Source organism: Chlorocebus sabaeus, chromosome X (assembly GCF_047675955.1).
Source record: "Chlorocebus sabaeus isolate Y175 chromosome X, mChlSab1.0.hap1, whole genome shotgun sequence".
In the NCBI taxonomy this organism is placed as follows: Eukaryota; Metazoa; Chordata; class Mammalia; order Primates; family Cercopithecidae; genus Chlorocebus; species Chlorocebus sabaeus.
The window spans coordinates 5,491,744-5,516,851 of record NC_132933.1 but is presented as its reverse complement, the minus strand read 5'-3'; the positions used below and the strand labels follow the sequence as shown (position 1 = coordinate 5,516,851).

General features: G+C 39.4%; 1 protein-coding gene across 11 annotated transcripts in view; it reads left to right on the top strand.

Annotated features, from left to right (window-relative positions):
• Positions 1-25,108, top strand: part of MAMLD1 (mastermind like domain containing 1) — a 143,574-nt gene that overhangs the window by 5,329 nt on the left and 113,137 nt on the right. Inside the window, exon 1 of one of the 11 annotated variants that reach the window (XM_073013366.1) lies at positions 5,007-5,413. The exons of the other annotated variants lie outside the window; for them this stretch is intronic. The gene's annotated coding sequence lies outside the window, so the exon portion shown is untranslated. Of the gene's footprint in view, positions 1-5,006; positions 5,414-25,108 lie in introns of those variants that run through there. 11 annotated transcript variants of the gene reach the window in all.

The following is a 25,108-nucleotide window of genomic DNA, read 5'->3' as shown; positions in this document are numbered from 1 at the left end:
AGGAAATCTCTCTGTTTTGCTCAGCTTCGGAAAAAACTAGCAGTCTTTCCCCCTTTTCCCCCTTTAAAAATATCACAAAGAGCTGAAGCTTTTCCTTACAAGATCTCCTTTAAAATCATCCTCTTCCGGCTGTGACCATTTTCAGTTTTTCTTCAGTACAATGTGTTGGGGGTGGGGGGTGGGGAACAGTTTGGCGTTGGAAGAAGAAAGCCTTTAGGAGATACAAGGAAATTCCATGTTAGGAAATCATTAGCAAAGGGTGACTTCGTCTGTTTTCCTGCCACTGACGCTGACAGTGACACAGATGTGTGGGCTGAAATAGGAACGTCATTGAATTTTTACACTCCACCAGGAAATACCCTGTTGCTGGGGTGGGGGTGGGGGCTACACATTCATTGCATCTTAAGGTAGGAGATTCACTATTGTCAATCCTTTTTACTAAGGAAAGGGATTTTTTTTTAGCTTAGCCAGCATGTTTAATATATTTTCTTCCCTTTTAAATTGGTCACCTAAAGGCATAAAATGCACCTGTTAATGGATGGTCCCTAGGAAACTCAATTACTATTTGGGGTTATGAAAGGGGATAAACTGGTCTTAGACAAGTGGTTCTTCTGAAAATAGCTGGACTATGCCTCTCCTTTAAAGGAACTCAATATACAGTAAACCCTTTTTTTTAAAGATTCTGATTTTTTTTTTTCTGCAACAGTGCATTGCATAGATCATTAGCCTAGGAGCTGGGAAACTTGTGTTCTAGAAAGCTCTGCCCACTAATTAGCAGAGTGATCTTGAACAAGTCCATCCTTTCTCTCCCCCAATCCCATGACCTCTGAGTCTGAGTCCCTTCCAGTTCTAAAACACTGTGGTTTGTGAATGAAATAGTCATTTTCTGGGAAAGTGAAACATCAAGCTCAACCTTGTCATCGGGAAACAGCTAGACAGATAATAAAAAGGGGCTGATATTTTGAAGGGCAGGGATAAGAAGAAGAAGTAAAAAAATGGCAGAAGGCCAATCAAAACAATACAAAAATGGGAAGTGTTCCCCTTTTTGGGTCTTTTGCAAGTGTGAACTTCTAGCCCAGAATCGGTGACAGCAGACATCAGAAATCAACCCAAAGGTTCTCTTGTCCAATACTCCTATTGATGGCAGGCCTCCTAATCATTGGGTTGGTATACAGATAACGGGATCTAAACTGTTTAGAGTACACTGGCATATTTCCAAAGGACTCATCTAATGGAGAGCAGATTTGCTGCTTTGCAGTTATTTAGCAAAGGTTTCAAAGACAAAAAGGCCCTCCATCTGCACACACGTGCACCAGTGGGATGTGGGTTCTTAACCCATTGTTGAACCTTTTCTTTTCTTCCTAATCCAGCTGTTTTTTTTAAAAATCATATTTCCAACTTTGAGGACACAGCAGCTATGTAAGAACCTGCGGCTGTCCTACTTGATGTTAATATTGATTTTTTAAAGGGGCAGGGGTGAACATTATGAAGAAGGACTCTTTATCCTCTGAGTTCTTTAGCAATTATCTTGCTGCCATAAATGTTGATACACATATAATGGATGTAACTAAAAAACTCCTTATCCAAGCAGAAAAGGCTGAGTGTTTGTTGGAGCAGATAGAATGCTGAGAATGTGAATAGACCAACCCAGATGTCGCTGGGGAGGGAGATAAATGATGGAGGAACAGGAGCTGGTTACTATGGATCAGCACAATAAACCAATTCCCATCATACACCTCTCACAACGCCACCGAGGGGTAACCTAGGCAGCACCAGTCAACTGTATGGCAGGAAAAAAGCATTGCAAAGCTCAATTGGAACCGGCCTGGTTTTGCAGGCATTGAGTCCTTAAACATCTTCAGTACTTCAAGGAGGGAAATTTCATAAATCAGAATGAACCTGAAGAGACTGTGTTGCAAATGCTTATGACTTCTTATTTTTGTTGTGTCATTGTTGTTCTTTAGTCTGTAAAGGTGTCAAAGGAAGAAGAAAAGGCCCCATGGAGCTGTCAGGGCAGTTAGTCAGGGAGTTCCCCATGGAAGTAAGAAACAGTAGCTTGTGTTATAGGATATTTACATGCCAAGATTGCAGGTACATAGTCCTGTGGGGTCCTGCTCCCAAATTACCAGCCCAGGGCTGCTGAAGCCCCAAGGGCATTTTCTTCCAGAGGAGGAGACAGAAGCAAAAGAGTTGGGTTACCTCATTTCCCTGCCCCCAGCCCCCCACTCTGGTTGCTTTCTTTCTCCCCTTCACAGAACCTCCCTGGTTTCCTTCAAACCTCAAGTTTTCTCCTAAAATCTGACGTCTTTATAACATCCAAAGCAATCAGATATGAAACAGTTCAAAAATATTCCCCCCGGGGGAGGGGATAGCAAGGGGCCTCCCGGGCTGTAGGCACTGAGCTCCCAGAGTAAAGGCTTCCAGAGATGGGGCCTAAGGAGGGTTTGGGAGCAAGAAGCAAAAAGCTCTTTGCAAAGTTTAGGAGAGCTTTCCTTGCCCAGATTGGCTATCCTGGGCCTCCCTGAGGCCCCAGCTTCAGACTACTCCCTCCCTTCCTTGGCCTACAAAAGGGTGGGCTCATTCTGCCGCTGAAGGAGGATCCCCCCACCCCAGGGGCAACTCAGTCCTGCCCGGCTGCTCTCTGACCCCGACACAGCCAGTGCCCCTTTCTGCACAGCCCAGTTGGAGCCTCCCAGACTCCCATTTCCACCCTTGGTGGGTGGGTGTGGGAAGCTACCTTACCCTCCCATGTGCCCTGCTGCTTGCTCTGCCAAGTAAATAACCAGTAAGTGGATTTTCGGAAATGCCATTTTCTTAAGGCTGAGAATTGTTTCCTGAGGTTCAGAGAAGGATGCAGCGGACCAGGGGATATCATCTTGTTGGAAGAGGGCCTAGCAGGCCAGCCATTGATTTCTTTCCCCTTTCTTCCACCTGTGCGAGTACCTAGACACTAGACCATAGTGACAGTTTTCTGCTGATTTTGGAAGGGATCACTGGAGGCCACAGCACCCGAGAGAGTTAATGGAATCCAGGTCAAAAGGACCTGGTGGCCCCAGCTTGTGTCCACCTTTGAGAGGAAAGCATGGGTCTTTGGAACATAAAGACAGGACAAAAACAAAGTCAAGTAATTCTGAACATGTTGAGGAATTCCAAGTTCTTGGTCCAATTGTCCCAGCTCCACCCTCACCGCACAAGTAGTGCATTTCTATTTTTCCCTGCATTTGAATCCGAAATTCCACCCTCAGCTTCGGCAGCATGCTGGGACAGAGTGCGGAGGAGGAAGACAGGACCCAGCTCTGCCTTCCTTTCTGTGGCTCTGCTGGTCGGTTGACCATTGCACCTGTACATAGTTAGCACAGGTACACCATCTCCCCTGCAAACTCAGATACTGAAAGATGGAGAACCTTACAGCTGAAAGAGTAAAACCCCATGATTTTACGGAAGAGGAAACTGAGACCCAGAGAAGCGTCTGACTTTCCTAGGGCCATAGTAAAGGGAGCCCAAAGTTGACAGAACCCTGGTCTCTAGCTCTCAGTCGAGTGTAGAACATCCATTTTGCACCCATGTGTGGGCAGACAGGCTTTCCTTTTGAGGCAGAGCAAATGTGGTAAAAAGAAATGCAGCCAGTGGAGGTGGAGCGCTTGTAACTGTGGTGTAATATAATCTGCCCTGTATCAATGTGTGCTTTGCTCAGCATTGTTAGGACAGCAAAGGGTCATATTAGAATCTGAACTCGAAGTCTGGAAGTAGCTGGAGAATGGAGATTGTAAATTAAGAATTAGAAGGGAGTGTGTGTCTCGTTTTTGAGTTGCTGTCAGAGAGTCAGGCAGCCAGCCCTGTGGAGGGCTTGGCTGGGTGGGCTACTTTGGCAATGGTGGGAGGTTGTTTGGGTTTGGCTCTTAATGAGATCTCAGTGTTAATATCTGCCTCTGGAAGTTCCAGCGCCGGCCTTGGAATTTTAAGTGGGACAGTAGTTTTGGTGCAGCTGCCAACATCACATGGTTTGCGTGTCTAATTCTGAAAGACTGGCATGCGTTATGCTAGGCTTCGGGAGGAGGGCACAGCGTTTCTAAGCCGCTTGTCTGTCAAGGATTAATTTAACCTCTAATTACTACATTTTCTTCGCAGTTTGCTGCATGAACGTGTTGTAACAAAGCTCAAAGAAGTATGCCATTTTATTTCCCTGCCACTCTAAAATTAATTTCCGGAATATGGAGTCAAACCTGACACACTTGGTGTTAAAATAATTGTGCTGACAGTCGAGTTAAAGTGAACAATCTGGTTGTTTCTAGTGATCCCCCAGCCATGGGGTAAAGAGCATTATCATGTTAGTTGCCATGACAGTTCTCAAAATGAGCCCTGAAAATATCAAGGAGTGTCACTGCCCAAATCCACTTGGGGAGCACCGGATACAAAGGTAACACCCAAGCACATGGCCGGGGTGTTAGCTTTGGAGTATGACTGATGCCCTGTGCAGTAGGGCAGCCAGGGAGTCCTTTCTCACCCACTAATAGGGCTCATGGTAAGGTCTTGTCCCACAGCATGAGGTGAGCACATTATTAAATCGGAGGCTCCCAAGAGCCTGCCCCTGGGGCCAAACCTGTTCTGAGTGGCTGTGACAATGAAATCACAAGATGAAGTTAATGGGGATTCTCTGGGCAGGTTTTTCTCCCTCCTCCTGCCTGCTCTTCCTGGGCAACCTGCACCAGCACTCCCCAACAGTAATAGCCCTTTGGCAGTCCTGCATATCTCTTTTATCCCCACCTTCCCAAACAGCAGCAGTGGATCCCAGAGTGGGAGGCCCATTCCCCATTCTGGGTGCTTGAGAAGATTGCATTCTCAGGCCCTGGTTGGGAGCCTTAGCAGCATCGTTGGTTGCCTAGTTTGGGCCCCACCGAAGCTGATTTTTGGGATTTGAGAGATGGCCAGGTTAGCCATTTGAGTTCTCATCTCCTTGCTCAGACGGTTGTGAAGAGCTCTCTCTCTCTCTCTCTCTCTGTCTCTCTCTCTCTCACTCACACACACACACACACACGTACACACACACACAGACACACTCACACACTCACCCTCTCTCAGGAGTAGAACTTTGCCAAGATAGCAAAGGCTAGGTCTGAAGCCCTATTCTACATATGGCTGGGGATAGGCTCACTGGCCTTTTCAGCCATGCCTTTGGCTGTCAAATCCCGAGGAAATCGAGTTGAGGTTCAGTACTCCCACCTTTTCCTTCCTGGTTTCTAGATCTGCCTCCTGCTTCTCACACCCCCTCTCCACCTTACCTAGAAAGATGCCATCCTCAGCCCGCTGTACCTTAGTGGGATTCCCTTCCTCTGGAGAATCTGAAGCCTCCAGCTTGAATTAAAAGATGCAAGAGTTACCATGCCTTGGAGAGAATCTGCTGTTTAGGGCACAGGTAAGGAGGTGTTCAGGGCTTAGGGAAGCCCTCTTTTCCCACACCCCACCCTCCACCCCACCAAATGGTACCATGCCTGGCATAAAGCTGGTCCTATTTATGAGTTAGAGAACTACCTGGCTGCCAAGGTTTTCTGAGCTTGCCCTTGGGGAAGCTAACTGCAACTGGTCTCTTGAACCTCAAATCATAACAAAAATGACTCCCGATCCTCTGAAGCAGGGATGGCTCTTTGTCTCTTAGGGATCATATACTTCTTTGAGAATCTGATGAAAGCTCTGGGTCTTCTCCTTAGACAATGGAAAAATAACATGCAGTGTTGCTTCTAATTTAAGGTACCACTAGGCCTTAAGCCCACTCATGGTTCTCTCAGGGATCTTTTGTCACAGGTTAAGAATGCCTCAATATGAGCTTTCCCTTCGGCAGGAGACATTGACCAACTATGGGATTTTAGGCAAGTCTGTGAACCTGCCTGAGTCTCAGTGCCCTCAGTTGTCAGATGGAAATATCAGAATGTCAGTTCCACCAAGTTTGGAGCATTGTGGGAGATTCAAAAGAGATGGTGTTGGTGAGATGGTCTTGTAAATATCAGGCTCAGGGCACACTCATGGGTTGCTCTCTTTAGTGTTAGTGTTTACTATTTATTTATTTTGCCTTTCCATTCGATGTCAGAAATTTAACAAAAGAAAATCAGGTTTCTTTTGACTTGAAAAGTCACTTTGTCCCTTTCTTTGATACTGCATAAGTTACACCCAGGCAAACTAGCATTCAAGAGACTCTGGCTTGGGAGGGACCTCAGAGAGCATGCAGTGTGTCCAGGATCTAGACAGTTTTAGAGACCCCAATTACCCAGCCCTTGGCAGTTCCAGAATCGGTCAAGGATGTGTGTAGCCAGCCCAGTGCCTTGAGGAGGTTCCACATTTGCCTGCTGCAGAAGTGAGAAAATGGGATCTGAGGAGGCCGATAGTTGTTTGGTTTTTCACATTTCAGTACTGTCACAACGGGCATGAGAAGGTAAAGTGGATCCTGTGTGTCTCTCTCATAGTCACTGAAAGGGCCTAGCCAGACCCTCATGAAAACTGGTAAGTAGTCTTACCCCAGGATCTGTCCAGGCCCCTATCCTGAGGAAGTGGGGTTGTGTCCCTTTGGAAAGGAGCCTCAGGTTGGGCCTGCTGGTGGGATATGGGGGATCTGCTTAGGAGGGAAGAAGATGGCTGGACTCCATTCAAATAGCCCGCCACGACCTTCCCCATCGAACCCTGGAAGTGTGGAAAGTCTTCTCATGGCAAGGCCACGAGGGCTCATATATCAAAGATGGGGAAACTGAGACCCAGAGAGGAGCAGGTGCTGGCCCTGGGTCTCATGACAAGTCAGGAAGACATTTCCTTGGCCCTTGTTGATCCTGTGCACCTTCCAAGTTCTCTGATTCCTCACAAGAGTGTACTTTCAATTCTCCTAGAAACACAAGCCCATCATCATATTAACCTGGCCTTAATGAATGCTCAGGTCCTCAAAGTCAGCCCTAGAAAGTAAAAAGCAGGTTTGGAAAGCCCTTTGAACCCTCAGAGGGAGATCCTGGCCTTGCTGAGCCTGTTGCTATGCAGTTCCAAAGTGGAGGCAGCCACATATTTGCAGAGCTTTTTAGTCCCTTCCCCCACCCCATGTGGATTTTAGGAACCTTTTGGAAAGAAATGTGTTGCTAGGAGCTTGGGCTCTCCCTCTCCTTTAGAAAGAGAGGAGAACTGTTTTTGCTTTGAATTGCCTTGCAAACATATTGAGGTAACTCCCTACCCATTCTTTCTTTTGTTAAACCAACCCAACCAAACCAAGCCAGGCATTGTTAAGTGGAGATCATGTTGAAAATGAGTGCTTAGTACAGGGTCACTACTCAGAGTGGCTCCCATTCCCATCCTTGGCCAGAGCATCTCACCCTTAATTTCATTATTAATCTGGAGGGAGAGGAATCGTGCAAGTCAGTTGAAAGCAGATGCCACCCAGGAATTTTAGGTACCGTCATGTCATCAAACAAAATGAGAGTCGTTTGTAAATTGGAAAGTTTGGCAGTGGGTGGTTGCCCTTTGGAAGATTCACTGTTTCAGCCCAGCTTTCTGAGTCTGGGAGGAGTCCCTGGTGCTACAGTGGGAAGAATACCCACCTGGGGGCCACCGGCAAGTGGTCCGACTTCAGCTTTGATACCAACTAGCCATGGCACTTGGGGCAAGCTATTTCCTTGGACTGGGCATCATTTTCCCCATCTGTACAATGAAGGAATGGTCTAGGGGCATCCAAAAGGCTCCTCCAGCTCTGGCATTCCATAATTCTCCAATAGCAAGTTAAACTGTAAGTTACTTAAAATATTTGAAAAGGATAAGTAATAATTTGTTCTTTTTGAAATTACCAGAGACTTGAAAGCATGGAGTTGTATTTTGGTTTGGGTAGGTGGGGACTGTGACTGTTATATAAGTGATAACAGTTTTAGAAGTTTTAGCTAAAGACAAAGAGTTGAAATGTATTTATGTAGGACCAAATAATAGAAAAAAAAAATGGAAATTCCTTTAGAGACCCCTTGTTTTATGCATGAGGATGCTGTAGCTAAAGAAAAATATCATGCTTGCTCAGGCTTCCCTGGCAAGCTGCTCAGAGCTGAGGTGGTCCAGGACCCAGGAGGTCCACCTTGCAACCCACTGCTTGCCCCACACCGCACGTCCTAGGACCTTACAGAAGAAGCCTCCAGGCCCTCAACTCCATGTGGGACCTGCAGTCAGCAGAATATAGGGCTGAGTGATTCTGATTTCTAGCTATCAGATACTAGCTTATCAGAAAGGAATTTTTGTTCTCCACCCCTGCCCCCAACATCCAAGAGTTCTCTGTTAGCAGTAAATATTTAATTTTGTTGGTCTTGTACCAATGCCTAATTTAAAATAAAACAGATTTTTTGAATATTGGGGGGTGGTCCTTAGGGGCCTGTTATTTGGATTTATTTTATTTCAAACTGATGGGCTGTTTTAGGTTTGACTTCATATTTGCTACTTTTCATTATGAAAAAAAAAAAAAATCCCAAGCCACCCCACCCTTATTTTTGTAGTGAGTAACAGTTTGTCTTGTCTAAAAGAAGCTTTTAGTTTCTCAACTGTTTGCACCCAGCGTATTCAGTCTTATTTTGTATTTTTAATCACATAAATATGTTGGCCACCTATAGCTTATAGGGTGTTCACAAAATGCGCCCTACTCATTCCCAAACAGCCACCAACTTTAGGACTGTATCTTTCAGGGCCAGCCCAGCTACCTCTTGTCTGGTTCCCAGCCATCCACTCCTCTGGCCTGAAGCCAGACTGTATGGAGGTGCAGAGTCAGAGAGGCCTTGGCCTGGGAGGGAGGCACCTTGGTGCCTGGCCCAGCTCTACTGCCTTGCTGTGTGACCTTGGGCAGGTCCTTTCCCCTCTCTGGGCCTCACGGTTCCCACTATTACAATGAGGAGGCTGAGCTAAAGGGGCTTTGTAGACTATTCCTCTTATTATGTTGGATTGTTATATTTGGAAGATGTGACTTGACCAGTACAGTACATGACCTTTAAATCCTTTCTAGAGGCAATATTTAGAGATGTTTCTGAAAGACTTAGGAGGTATATATCTCTGAGATGAACTAGTACTTTCTGAAATTTATCAAAACAACAGTTACAATTTTTTGAATGCCCACTGTGCCTGGAGACTCCTGTCCTGCTGCTTCTTTGAAACTCACCCATCAGCTGTGAGCATTTTCTAATGGTTTCCCCTCAGGCCTTCAATCTTTGATCTCAATACCTTCTCCCTAGGAGATTAATTGATCACTTCTAACCCTTTTTTAAATTTAATTTTTCACTTGACATAAATTCAGACTCTCAGAATATTTGCAAGAATAATACAAATAATGTTTAACTACCTTTCACTCGATTCCCCAAATGTTGCAATTTTACCACATTCTATGTTTTATGTACCACCTCTCACTCACACACACACACACACACACACACACACACACACCATTTTATTCTGAACTTTATGAGAACAAATTGTAGGTATGATGCTCTTTTATCTCCAAATACTGCAATATATATCTCCTAACATTTCCTAAAACGTTCTCCTGCATAAGCACAGGATATTGATCAAAAGCAGGAAACTAACAGTGGTACTAATCTATCTAAAGATTTTAATCTAAAGGCTTTATTCAGATTTTGCCAATTGTCCTTTATCGCAAAAGAAAATCCAGGATCATGCAGTGCACTCATAACTCAGTCGTTATGTCTCTTTAGTGTCCCTTAATATGGAATGGTTCCTCAATCTGTCTTAGTGTTTTGTAGCATTGACATTTTTGAAGAGTACATGCCAGTTATTTTGCATAATGTCCCTCAATTTGAGTTTGCTGCCTGATGTTTCCTCATAGTTAGATCACTGTTATGTACTATTGGCAGAAATACCACAGAAGTGATGTTGTGCATGAGTGTATCACGTCAGAAGGTCCACGATGTTAGTTTCATTCATCCTATTCTTGGTGATTGTCACTTTGATCACTTGGTTAAGGTGATGTCTGCCAGATATCTCCACTGTCCAGTTTCTATTTCTTCTCCTTGCCATTAATTAGTATCTTGGGGAAATAAATATATTTTGAAGCTGTTAGTATCCTACTACACCTCAAACTTTCACTCACTAGTTTAGCATTTATTGATGGTCTGTGCCTGAGGCAAGATTATCATGCTGGTTGCCAACTAATGAATTTCTGATTCCATCATCCATTCTACGATTATTAGTTGACTTTCTACTATAAGAAAGAACTTTTCTTCTTTCACTCCCATTTATTTACTTATGCTTTTATTTATATTAGGTGGACTTGTGCATTTTTATTTTCAGTTATAATCCTTTCCTATTATTATTTATTTTGATGCTCAAATTGTCTGAGGTGTGTCCAGTGGGAACTCCTTCAAACTACTTACTATGTCTTTCTTACATGCCCCTAATCATCCTCTGAGCATGCCCTTAATTTTTGGCACATCTGCTCCAGGCTCATCTTGTACTTTCCCTGCCTTAGCCTTAAAATCAGCCATTTTCCCATGGAATCCTAACTTCTTTTAGTGAAGAATGGCATTTAGAAACTAAGATCTGGGTACTAAGAGCATGCACATTTCTACAGATGTGTCATTGTTACTAAACCCTCTCAGTCCACAAAGCTAGGAGAATAATTAACTCACATCTATATCTATTCCTTTTTTATTTATTATTTTGGTAATATCTGTTTCTCTATCTACTTGCCTCCGTACTTACCCATAAACCATGTGTTCACATTGATACCTCCAAATACCAATACAACAGCAAAGTTCATTCTATCTTTCCCCTTCCCATATTTGTAGTTTCCTTGCAAAACAGTGAGAAATCTCTCTGCCATTACCATAATATATTTACTCGTTTAATCCTAGAATATACAGAAACTAGTTTCATAGTTGCTAACCCATGACTCTATGAAGAAGCCAATTAACAAGAGTACAATATTTGTTTAGAATTCTTTTTGTCTTTGCGTAAGAGTGTATCCTTCAAACACTGTTAAAAATTTACCTGGGCTAGTTCATCTCCCGGGCCCACTGAGGTCATTTGAATATGGTTTAGTTCACTTGTTTCTGTTTAGATTCCTTTTTGTCTGCCGCCAACACTCCCCACCATCTTTCCTTGCTAATTTTAATTATTTTTCTGTGAGCATGTGAAATAATAACATTGTTTCAAAAGTTAGAACTGTACAGAAAGAAATGCTCAGAAAAGTGACTTCTCTCATTACTTCTGTCCTTTCCACCTCATTCCAGTCATTTCCTGTAAGTAACCAACTTCATTAGTCTTTCTGTGTTTTCTTTTTGCACAAATGAACGGATATCTGTGTATTTTCCTATACCCTTCCTTACATAAGGGCGGCTTAATATAGATACTCTTTCGAGCTTTGCTTGTTCACTCAAATGCATGTCCTACCAATCACTCCATATAGATATCTTCTTCATTCTTTCATTACAGCTGCATAGTACTGCATTGTGTAGATGTACCATAAATTATTCAACCAACCTCCTATGTGTAGTCATTTAGATTGTTTCCAATATTTTGCAAATAAAAATAATACTCAATGAACAACCCAGTACATATGTATTGTCATATTGTTAGAGGTATATCTTAAAGAGTAAATTTCTAGAGGTGGGATTAATGTGTCAAAATGTAAAAACAAATGTAGTTTTGTTAAGTATTGCCAAATTCCCCTCCAGAAAGATTGTACCAATTTGCATTCCCATTAGCAATGTATGAGAGTGTTTTTCCCCCAAGCCTCACCAACAAAGTATTTGCTTTACTTTTTAATTTTTACAAATCTGATAGGTGAGAAATTGTATCTCAGTGTAGTTTAATTAGCATTTTTCTAATTATGAGTGGCTTGCAACATCTTTTCATATGCTTAAGAGCCCTTTGGATATTTTTATGTGTGTGAATTATCTGTTCATGTCTTTTCTCCCTTTTTCTATTGGGTTTTTAGTCTTTTACCCTCAATTTTAAGAGTATTTTTCTGTGTTAGGTATATTAGCTTTCTTTATTTGTGATATATTTCACTTAATTGGTTTGTGTTTTTTTCAATATTTGTTTTTCTTTGCTATGCAAAAAAAAAATTTATGTTGTCAAATATCAGTCTTGTCTTTTATCATATCTGGATTTGAATCCCAATTCGAAAGCCTTTCCTCACATCCAGTTTAAAGAGAAATTCACCCAATTTTCTTCCAGTATTTGTATGGTTTCATGTTTTACATTTAGATTCCTAATCCATTTGGAGTTTATTCTTATGAATGGTATATGGGAGGGATCTTACTTTGCCTCTTTCCTTTTTTCTTTTTGTTTGTTTCTCTTTTTTTTTTTTTTTCTTTTTTAGAGGCAGGGTCTCACTCTGTCACCCAGGCCGGAGTGCAGTGGCATACTTATAGTCAGTGGCAGGGTGGTGTGCCACAACCACATTCAGCTAAGTTTTTATTGTTTTTATGATTTGTAGAGAGGGGGTATTGCTATGTTGCTCAAGCTGGTCTTGAACTCCTGGGCTTAGGCGATCCTCCTGCCTCAGCCTCCCAAAGTGCTGGGATTATAGGCATGAGCTACTGCACCCATCCCCTTCCCTTTCTTCAAAAGACTACCCAGCTATCACAGCCCCATTTTACAAATGTTCATCTTGCTCCAGTGATTTGAAAAGTCACCATTATTATATATTCAGTTTCCACATATACTTGAGTCTATTTCTAGACGCATATTTTATTCCTCTGGTCAATTTGCCTATTCTTCTTCCAGTACCACACTGTTTTAATTATAGAGGCTTTATTGCGATTTTTAACAGCCTTTTATTTTGAGATAATTGTAGGGTCGCATACAGTTTTAGGAAACAATACTAGAAAGATCCTATTTACCCTTCACCCAGTTCACAACCAGAACACTCACACTGATACGCTCCATCCACCTTATTCAGATTTTACCAGTTATACATGCACTTATTTTTGTACATGTGTGAGTATTTAATTCAAAGCAGTTTTATCAAATGTATAGAGTCATGTGACCACAGTCAAGAAAAAGAATACTGCCATCACCACAAGGATATGCAATCCTTTGTGTTGCTGTTTTATACCAAACGCACTTCCCTCCTGATCTGCTCCACCCCAAGTTCTGAACCCACAGCAACTAACCAGTAATCTGTTCTCCATTCCTATAGTTTTGTTATTTCAAGAATGTTATGTAAATTCAATCATATAGCCTGTGATCTCTTGAGACCGGCTTTTTTCACTCAGCATAATTCTGATAGTGGTGTAGTGCAATACAGGAGTAGTCCATTCTCACAGGTGTGTAGAGATATGTCATTGTCATATTAATTTGCATTTCCCTAATGCCTAATGAGATTGAACATGTTTTTTGGAGTTTATTTTTCATCCATATAACTTCGTGGAATGTCTGTTCATGACTTTGGCCCATTTTCCAGTTGGATTATTTGCATTTTTTCTCTTTTTTTTCACTGTTGAGTTTTGCAAGTTCTTTATATATTCTAGATACTTGTACTTTGTCCAATATGTAATTTGAAAATACTTTCTCTCAGTCTGCATCTTATCTTTGCATCCTTTTAATAGGTTCTTTCACAAAAAGACTATTTTGGGGGCCAGATTTTTGTGGTTGAGTCTAAGAACTCTACACCAAGTCCTAGGTCCTGAAAATTTTCTCTAATATTTTTTAAGTTTGATGGTTACACATTTAAGGCCATAATCGATTTTGAGTTGATTTTTGTATAAGGTGTGAGGTTTAGGTTGATGTTTATTATTTTTTTTGCCTAAGGATGCTCAATGGCTCTAGTAGCATTTGTTGAAAAGGCTATCCCCACCTCACTGAATTGCTTTTACACCTTTGTCAAAAATTAGTGGGATACATTTTTATAGGTCTATTTCTGGGCTCCTTATTCTGCTCCACTGATCTATGTGTCTATCCCTCTGCCAATGTCACACAGTCTTGATTAATGTAGCCATATAAAAATGTTAATACTGGGTAAAGGCACTCCTCCCATTGTATCCTTGTTTGTCAAAATTGTTTTAGCCTAGGACTTGTGCCTTTCCGTATATTTTAGAACAACCTTGTCTATGTCTGCAAAAAACTTTGCTGGGATTTTGATGAGAATTGCATTAAACCTATAGGTCAGTTCAGGAATTGACATCTTTACTATGTTGAGTCTTCTAGGCAGTAAACATAGTATGTCTCCTCATTTATTCAGGTCTTTATTTTTTTATGAGCACAAAAAAGGTGTTTATTATTATTCTATTTCATGTTCAACCCTTTTTTTCTGAGTTTTTTAATTAAAATTCAAAAATGTCAATATTTTCAAGGGAAATACAATAAGTGAAAATATTTTAAATATATTCTTATAAATGTATTCATACCTGTTGATGTAGTATAAGACTGAAGCAATAGAGTACAAAATTTGAAACACTTCAGATTACAAATATTTTGTCCCTTTTAGAGTACAGTTTTAAAAAATCAGTATTTTCATAAACAAAATAAAGAGTTTTTTAAAGAGAGAAAAGAGATTGCTTATAGATGTCAGTTGCAAGTATAATTTATTGTGATTGGAACTACTATCAAGATTTATTTTGTATGTAAATTTCTTTGATAAATTTTATGGGTTTTAATAGGTCACAGGAAATCTCATTGTGCTCCTCTTTTGTTTTTTATATTTTATTTTATTTTAAGTTCCAGGATACATGTGCAGGAGTCTTTATCTCTTACAAAAACATTTTGTAACTTTCTGGATGCAGATCCTATACACATTATATTATATTTAATATCTAAGTATTGCATTTTCTATGCAGCAGTTGTAAATGGTATGTGTTCTCTGAAACACAGTTTTATTGATATCATTCACATACCACCGAATTCACCCATTTAAAGTATTCTGTTCAGTGGCTTTTAGTATATTCATAGTTGTACCATCATCACCAGTATCTAATTTCAGAATATTTTAGTTACCCTGTAAAGGAACCACATATCCATTAGCAAACATCCTCGATTACCCCCTGCCCAAGCCCTTAGTAACTATTAATCTGCTTTCTGTCTATATGGATTTACTTATTCTAGGCATTTCCTATGAATGAAGCCATAAGATAAATAGCCTTTTGTGACTGACTTCTTTACCTTAGCATAATGTTTTCAAGTTTCATCCATGTTGTAGCATGTATTAGTACTTCATTCTTTTTCATTGCCAAATAATATTCCATATCTTATTTGTGATACATCCTATGTTGTTTCTCCATTCATCTGTTGATAGAAATTTGAGCTGTTATCACTTTTTGACTCTTATGAATAATGCTGTTGTTAACATTCATGTACAAGTTTTTGTGTGGACATATGCTTTCATTTCTCTTGGGCATATACCTAGGAATGGAATTTTTGCCTTGTATGGTAACTCTGTGTTTAGCATTTTGAGGAACTGCCAAACTGTTCCAAAGTAGTTGTGCCATTTAACAATCTCACCAACAATATATAAGGGTTCCAGTTTCTCCGCATCCTTGCCAACACTTGTACATTTCTGTCTTTTTTATTATAGCTGTTCTAGTGAGCATAAAGTGGTATTTCATTATGATTGTGATTTGCATTTCCCTGTTGGCTATGATTTTAAACATCTTTTCACGTGCTTTATTGGCCATTTGTATATCTTCTTTAGAGAAGTGTTCATGCAGAGCCTTTGCCCATTTTTAAATTGGATTATTTGTCTTTCTATTATTGAACTGTAAGCATTGTTTATATATTCTGAATCCTAGACCTTCATCAGATATAAGAGTTGCAACTATTTGCTCCCATTCTGTGGGTCATGTTTACACTTCCTTGATGGTATTATTCACAGCACAAAAATTTTAATTTTGATGAAAGCTAATTTATTTAGTTTTTCTTTTCTCACTTGTGCTTTTTGTATCATATCTAAGAAACTATTTCTTAACTCAAAGTCAAAGATATATTTCTATGTTTCTTCCAAGAGTTTTATAGTTGTAGTTCTCACATTTAGATTTATCTTCCATTTTGAGTTTTTACATTTTAAAATGTTTAATTAATAAAAATTGTGTATATTCAAGGTGTACATGATTTGATATATGTATATATTGTGTAATGATTACCACAATCAAATTAACACATCTGTTACCTCTCATAGTTACCATTTTTTTGTGTATATATGTGTGTGGTGAGGCCACTTAAAATCTGCCATCTTAGCAGGTTTCAAGGAAACAATGCAGTACTATTGACTATAGTCACCATGCTGTATATTAGATTCCCAGAACTTATCCATTTTATAACTGAAATCTGTACACTTTCACCAAGATCTTCCCATTTCTCCCACCCCCAAGACCTTGACAACCACTATTCTGCTCTCTGCTTCTAGGAGTTCAGCATTTTAAATTTCTACATATAAGTGAGACCATATATTATTTGTCTTTTTTGTCTGACTTATTTCCACTTCAGGTCATGCAGGTTCATCCATGTTGTTGAAAATGGCAGGATTTCTTCTTTATGTCTGAACAATACTACACACACACACACACACACACACACACACACAGTTTATGCTTGAATAACATAGGGGTTAGGGGTACCAACCCCCTGCACAGGCACAAATCCACTTATAACTTTTGACTTCCCAAAAACTTAACTACCAATAGCCTACTGTTGCCTGGAAGCCTTACCAATAACATAAACAACACATATTTTGTATATTATATGTATTATATACTTTGTTCTTATAATTAAGTAAATTAGAGAAAAGAAAATGTTATTAAGTAAATCATATGGAAGAGAAAACATATTTACTATTCACTAAATGAAATGGAATCATCAAAAAGGTCTTCATCCTTGTTATCTTCATGTTGAGTAGACTGAGGAGGAGGAGGAAGAGGAGGGGTTGCTCCTGCTGTCTTGCGGGTGACAGAGGCAGAAGTGATGGAGGTGGAAGAGGAGGCAGGAGAGGCAGGCACACTCAGTGCAACTTTTTGGAAATACATCATAATTTCTCTCTAACTTTTTGCTTTTTTATTTCTCTAAAAAATGTTTCTATATAATACCAATCCTTCTTTCACCTTTTGCTTTAGCTTCAGGTCCTGTATCATAGAAGGATTCATGCTGTAAAGGAAGTCAGAAGATGTCTTGAGTAATCAGAACCCTTCTGCTCAATTGTCTAATGTCAATTTGCTTTCTGGCACTGCTTCTTTTAGGTCTTTGTCCTCATGGTCCGACACTGGTTCAGAAGCACTCATCTCCGTAGAGTTGTCTTCTGTTATTTCATCTGGCATGGTGTCTATTAGCTCTATAATTTCTCCAAGATCCATATATTGAAATCCTTCAACCCCCATCTTTTTTTTTTTTTTTTTTTTTGCCATGTCCACAACCTCTTTCATGATTTCCCTGTTTATTGTCATAAATTCTGTAAAGTCATGCACAACATCTGGACACAGTTGTTTTTTCCAGCAGTAATTTACTGTTTCAGGCTTGATGGCTTTCACAGGTTTTTCTAAACAATGATGGCACATTCAATAGTGTAATCCTTCCAGACTTTCATGATATTCTCTCTATTGGGGTTCTCTTCCATAACACTGACAATCTTTCTATAGAGTACCATGTGTGGTGAGTCTTAGAAGTCCTTATGACCCCCTGATGTAAGGCTGAATTAGAATTTTGTTTGGGGGCAAGTAGACCACTTCAACACTTTGTGTTAAACCCACGGAGTTCTGGGTGGTCAGGAGCATTGTCCAATATCTAAAGAACTTGAAAATGCAGTCTCTTACTGACAAGGTACTTCCTTTCTTCAGGGACAAAGGATCGATGGAACCAATCCAGAAAAAAATTTTTTTTATTGTCTGGGCCTTCTTGCATGCAACAAAAAGATCGACAGCTGGTGTTTATCTTTCCCCTTCCAGGCTCAGGGGTTAGCACCTTTATAGATAAGGACAGCCCTGATCATGAACCTGACTGCCTTTGCCCAAAATTGTAAAGTTAGACTATCCCTTCCTGCCTTAAATCCTGGTGCTCGATTCTCTTCCTTACTACTAAATGTCCTTTATGGCATTTTTTTTTTTTTTTTTTTTTTCCTAGTAAAAGGCACTTTCACCTTCATTAAATCCTGTTCAGGCAGATATCCTTTCTTATCAATGATTTTCTTTTTTCTTTCCTTCTTTCTTTTTTTTGGGTAACAAAGAATCTTCAAATTATATTGAAAAATAAATCATAACTAATATTACTCATATAAATTTTCAGCATACTTTTCAAAAATGATTTATGTAAAAGACAAGAAAATACACATAATTTTTAAATATCTTAAACTGTTTTATTCCCTACTATAGACATTAATTTTGTCTTTTGTTTTCTTTCAATTTTCTACAATTTCCAACTTGTACCTGTGTTTAATATGTAAGACATTAACTGATTGCTTTTCTAAATCTAAGGATTATATAGCTTTAGTATAAATATATATCACATATTTTGGTAAAATTTTGACAAAACTGAATAAACATGCCTTGTTTTAAGTCCATGCTCCTTCCACTGTTTATAAAATCTGATTTAATGATCAAAAAATTCTCGGTTGTCACTCTTCTTTTACAACAGTCTTTCTCCTAAACTGTCACCCAGTTTTTACACAGTAATAACAAGCAGTAAAAAAAACAAAGAAATGGTGTCTGGGAACATCTCTGCTACCTCTTAGTCAACAGAAGCTGCTTCTCCTGTTATCTTGACATTTTTTAAGCCAAACTGCTTTCTAATATTTGTGAAAATACAGTATTTGCAGGATGCGTATACAGAGGGCTGACTTTGCTTATACATAGGTTCTGAAGGGCTGACTGCAGGACTGCAGTATGTGTGGATTTTGATATATGAGGTGTCCTGGAACCAATCTTTCACGTATACCAAGGGATGATTGTAAAATATTATCTGTAAAGTTTTTGTAGATGCTCGTTATCAAGTTGAGGATGTTCTCTTTTGTTCCTAGCTTTCTGAATTTTTTATTATTATTATAAATGGATGTTAAATTTGCTAAATGCTTTTTCTGCATCAACTGATGTGATCCTGTGATTTTTCTTTTTTAAACTGTTAATATTGTGGATAACATGGAGTATTTCCAAATGGTGAACCATCCTTGTAATCCCGAGATAAACTCTGCTTGGTCATGGTGTATTATTCTTTTTATACATTCCTGAATTTTATTTGTAAATCTTTTGCTGATTTTAAAAATTTAAGTTCATAAAATATATTTATTTATAATTTTCTTTTTCTGTACTGTCTTTGTCTCATTTTGGTATCAGAGTTATAAAATGAGTTAGGAATTCTTCTTTCCTCTTCTACTTTCTAGAAGACATTATGTGAAAGTGGCACTAATTCTTTAAACATCTGGGAAAATTCTCCAGTGAAACCATCTAGGTATGAATATTTCCTTTTCAAGAGTGTTCAACTACAAATTCATTTCCTTAAGGTTTATAGGGCAATTTAGATTATATATTTCATGTTGTTTAAGTTGTGGCAGTTAGCTAATAATTTCTTATAAATTTTTTCACCTATATTCATGAGGGGTTTTGGTCTGTAGTTTTCTTTTGTGTACTCTTTTTGATTTTAATATCAGGGTAATACTAACTTCATAAAATGGATTGGGGGCCGGGCGCCGTGGCTCAAGCCTGTAATCCCAGCACTTTGGGAGGCCGAGACGGGCGGATCACGAGGTCAGGAGATCGAGACCATCCTGGCGAACACGGTGAAACCCCGTCTCTACTAAAAAAATACAGAAAAGTAGCCGGGTGAGGTGGCGGGCGCCTGTAGTCCCAGCTACTCAGGAGGCTGAGGCAGGAGAATGGCGTAAACCCAGAAGGCGGAGCTTGCAGTGAGCTGAGATCCGGCCACTGCACTCCAGCCTGGGCGACAGAGTGAGACTCCGTCTCAAAAAAAATGAATTGGGACGTGTTCCCTGCTCTTCTATTTTTCAGAAGAGAATGTGCAGAATTGGTTTGGTTTTACTTTTTCAATGTTTAATAAAATTCTTCAATAAAGCCATGTAGGTCTGGAGATTTTTGGAGGGAGTGTTACAATTATGAATTCAACCTCCTTAATAGTGTCAGTGCTATTCAAATTGTTTATTTTGGTACTTTGTGCTGTGCATGGAATTGGTCCATTTTACCTAAGTTGTCAAATTTCTGTGTAGAGTTTTTGGTAATATTCCCTTATTATTATTTTGATTTCTGTCAGATCTGTGATATTCTCTGTTTCATTTCTGATAGTAGTGATTTGTATCTTCTCTCTTTTCAATCTTGCTAGATGTCAATTGTATTGACCTTTAAAAAAAAACTAGCTTTTTGTTTCATTGATTTTCTCATACTTTTCTATTTTCAATTCCATTGATTTTTATCTTATCTTTATTATTCCTTACCTTCTGGTGCTTTGGATATATTTTACACTTCTTAGATTCTTGAAGTATAAGCTTACATGATTGATTTAGCTTAGATATTAATTTGATACCTTTCCTTTTTCCTAATGTACATATTCACTTAGTGCTATACATTTCCCTCCCGATTCTGCGTTAGCCGTGTCCCACATGTCTTTATAACTCCTGTTTTCATTTTCATTCATTTCAATGCGTTTTGTTCATTTGTTTGTTTTTTTCTTTTGAGACAGAATCTCACTCTGTCGCCCAGGCTGAAGTGCAATGGCATGATCTCGGCTCACTGCAACCTCTGCCTCCCGGGTTCAAGCGGTTCTCGTGCTTCAGCCTCCTGAGTAGCTGTGATTACAGGCACTCGCCTCCACGCCTGGCTAATGTTTTGTATTTTTAGTAGAGACAGGGTTTCGCCATGTTGCCCAGGCTGGTCTTGAACTCCTGAGCTCAGGCAATCCTCCCACCTTGGCCTCCCAAGGTGCTAGGATTACAGGTGTGAACCACTGCACCCGGCCCATTTCAATGCATTTTTAAATTTTCTTGGAGACTTCCTCTTTGACTGATGGTTTATTAAGAAGTGCATTGTTTAATTTCCAAGTATTCGGCGATTTTCTTGATTTCTGTCTGTTACTGATTTCTAGTTTGATTCCATTGATCACATTAGAGAATGTTGTGACTTCAATTATTTTAAATTTGTTGAGGTGTGTTTTAGGGTGCAGGAGGTGGCCTATCTCAGGATATGTTCTATGAACACTTGAAACAAATGCGTAAGATGCTGTTGTTGGATGGAGTGTTCCATAAATGTCATCTAGAACCTTTCAGTTGATGATGTATTGTTGAGTTCTTCATCTTTGCTGATTCTGTCTAGCAGTTGTATCTATTGTTGAGAGTGGAGTGCTGAAGTACCCAGCTATAATTGTAGATTTGCCGATTTCTCCTTTTAGCTCTCTTAGTTTCTGCTTCATGTGTTTTGAGACTCCATTGTTTAGTACATACACATCTAGGACAATTATGTTTTCCTAGTGTATTATTATTTTATCATTATGTAATGTCTGCCTGTCTCCAATAATTTTCTTTGCTCTGAAGTCTTTTTTTGATGATAATGTAGACACTAATGCTTTTGTAAAATTAATATTTGCATGGCATATTTTCTCCATTGTTTTACTTTCAACTTACCTATGCTGTTGTATTTAGAGTGATAGAATAGAGTTTGGCCATGTTTTTATTTGTTTGTCTGTTTTTGTTTTTGTTTTTGTTTTTTTTGAGACAAGTTTTGCTCTGTTACCAGGCTGGAGTGCAGGGGTGCAATCATTGCTCACTGCATCCTCAAACTCTTGGGCTCAAGTGATCCTCCCACCTCAGTCTCCCAAGTATCTGGGACTACAGACATGCGCCACCATGCCTGGTTAATTTTTGTATGTTTTGTACTCTGTCAACCTCTGTCTTTAATTAGTGTTTTAGACCATATAAATAAGAGGTATTGTTGACATGTTCTGGCTTAAGTCTGCTATTTTATTATTTGTTTACCGTTTGCTTCCTCTGGTTCTCATCCTCCATTTATTTCTTCTTCGTATTCTCATGTTTTACTTAAACCTATTTTAGGATTCCATCTTGGTTTATATTTTATGGTTTTTAGCATATAACATTGTATAGTTTTCTTACTATTTACTCTAGATATTACAGAATATGTATTAATTTATCATAGTTTATAGTCTACATTTTATAAGTTTGAGTGAAGTGTGGAAATTTAACTTCCACTTAGGTCCTTTTACCCTTCCTACTTTTACAATGTAATATCTTAAATATTTCCTTTATACACATTCAGTATCAAATAAGATGGCATTATAACTTTTGCTTCATTCATCAAAGATGCTTTAATAAACTGATGAGAAAAATAGTTCATTATACTTATCACTATGTTTGCTTATTCTGAATTTCTTCTTTTCTTTATGAAGTTTCAAGCCTTTTTCTGTTATCATTTCCTGTCTGTTTGAGAATTTCCTTTAGGCATTCTTTAAGGGTGGGATTATTAGCAACAACATCTCTTAGTTTTTCTTCATCTGAAAATACCTTGATTTCCCCTTTGTTATTGAAGGATATTTTTGCCAGATACATAATTTGGGGTTGACAGTTCTTTTCTTTCAGCACTTGAAAAAATGTTGTACCACTTCCTTCTGTACTCCATGGTTCCTGAAGAAAAATCCAGTGTCATCTGAATTGGTGTTCCTCTTTAAGTAATGTGCTATTATTCTTTGATTGCTCATAAGGGTTTTTTCTGCATCTTTTAGTTTTCAGAAGGTTAAATACAATGTGCCTTGGCATGGATTTCTTTGAGTTTATTATGTTTAGATTCCCTCAGATTCTTTAATCTGTAGGTTTACGTTTTTCACAAATTTTGAAACTTTTCAACCATTATTTCTTTAACTGATTTTTCTTACTCTCTCCTCTCTTCCTCTCTTTCTGGGTTTCCAATGATAGAAACGTTTGGATCTTTTGTTATTGCCCCACAGATCCCTGAGCCCCCTCTTCTTCTTCTTCTTCTTTTTTTGTTTTGTTTTGTTTAGATACTTTCGCTTTGTTGTTCAGGTTGGGTGAATTATACTGATGTGTCCTCAAGCTCATTAGCTCTATCTTCTTTGATCTTTACACTACTAATTAACCCATTTGTGAGTTATTTTATTTTTGTTAATGTATTTTTCAGTTCTTTAATATCCATTTGGTTCTTCTTTATAATCTCAATTTCTTTGCTGAGATTTTCTATTTTATTAATTTGTTTTAAGTGTATTTGTGATTGCTGGTTGAGCATTTTTATGATGATTTATTTAACATTCTTGTTAAATAATTCTAATATCTGAATCACCTTTGTGTTGACATCTGTTGATCATCTTTACTCATTCATTGTTGTGATTTTCTTGGTTCTGGGTATGACAAACGATTTTATTATCATACCCTAGACAATTTGCATATTATATTATGAGACTTTGGATGGTATTCAATTTTACTTTTTAGTGGGCAGTCTATGTGTTAAAGTGTAGTATAAGGACCAGTTGGACACATTGTTCATTTTCCTGCTGGGCCCTACTAACACCACTCTGGCAAAATAGAGCGCTGACTGACAAAGCCTTATTGCTGATAGATGGAGTGGAAGTTCAGCTTCCCCTGGGCCCAGCTGACACCTTCCTGGGGAAAGTGGGGTGCTAAATTGCCCTGCCTTGCTGCCACTGAGTAGGATATAAGCCCAGCTTCCCACCAGCCCATGCTAGGGAAGAGGGAAGTAGAGACTGATCCATATTGCCTTTTTGCTGCAAGGTGAAAGAGAAATCTCCAATCCCTGCTGGGTCCATCTGATACCAAGTGGAAAGGGAAGAACAAAAGTGCAGCCTAGAGCTGCCTATTTTTCCTCATTCAATCTTGTTGCTGCTAGGTGAGGGTATGGAGGTTCAGCTCCCCACTAGTCTTTGCTGATACCAGTGATTGGGTGGAAAACGGACTGCTGGCCATCCCTGACTGGAAGTAAAGGTTTCCAATCCACCTCACTAATACCAGAGGTGGGGGTTATTTGGTAAAGTCTAGTGCTGATTTAGCCCCATCTTGTACCACCTCATTAAGTCTGCCAGCTGGGAGTAGAGGCTCAACTCCCCTCCTGACCTTCCTGACACTACCCTGATGGGAAAGTGGGAGCATGCTTGGGCACCTGACACCTCTGGGCAGGGGAATCAGAGGACTGACATCTGCTTACATGAGAATTGGGGATGGGGCGGTGTGGAATATCAACTTCCCACTTTGCTAGGCTGAAACCACAGGAGAGGGATGGTTTTTCTCCTGGTGTTGACTAAAGTAGGGTGGGTAAATTCAGAAAGGTTTTCTGTTATTTAGGCCACCTTTTCCACAGTCCTTTTACTAGGGGAAAAGGCTTTTCCTGGAGGAGTTTTTTAAATAAAAAAAATACTTTTTTCCCGTCTCTACTAAAAATACAACAACAACAAAAAATTAGCCAGGCGTGGTGGCGGGCGCCTGTAGTCTCAGCTTCTCGGGAGGCTGAGGCAGGAGAATGGCATGAACCCGGGAGGCGGCAGAGCTTGCAGTGAGCCGAGATCGTGCCACTGCACTCCAGCCTGGGCGAGACAGCGAGACTCCATCTCAAAAAATACATATATCTACTTTTTTTAACAGCAGCTTTAGTATTACAGCAAAATTAAAAGAAAGATACAGAGTTCCAATATACCTCTTGCCCCTTCATGTGCATAGCCTCCCCCATTACCTGCATCCTGTATCAGAATAACACATTTGCTACACCTGATGAACCTACAAGGACACATCTTTGTCACCCAAAGTCCATAGTCTACATTAGGGTTCACTTTTGATGCTGTACATTCTATAAGTTTGAACAAATGTATGATGACATATATCCATCATTATAATACACAGAGCACTTTCATTGCCCTAAAAATCCTCTGTGCTCTGCCTATTTATCCTTCCCTTCCAATCCCTGGTAACCACTGATCTTTTACTACCTTCATAGTTTTCCTTTTCCAGAATGTCATATAGTCAGAATCATACAGTATGTAGCCTTTTCACATTGGCATCTTTCACTTAGCAATATACATGTAAAATTCCTCTGTGTCTTGTCATGGCTCAATAACTCATTTATTTTTAGTGCTGAATAATATTCCATTGCCTGGATGTGTCACAGTTTATCCATTCACCTACTGAAGAACATCTTGGTTGCTTCCA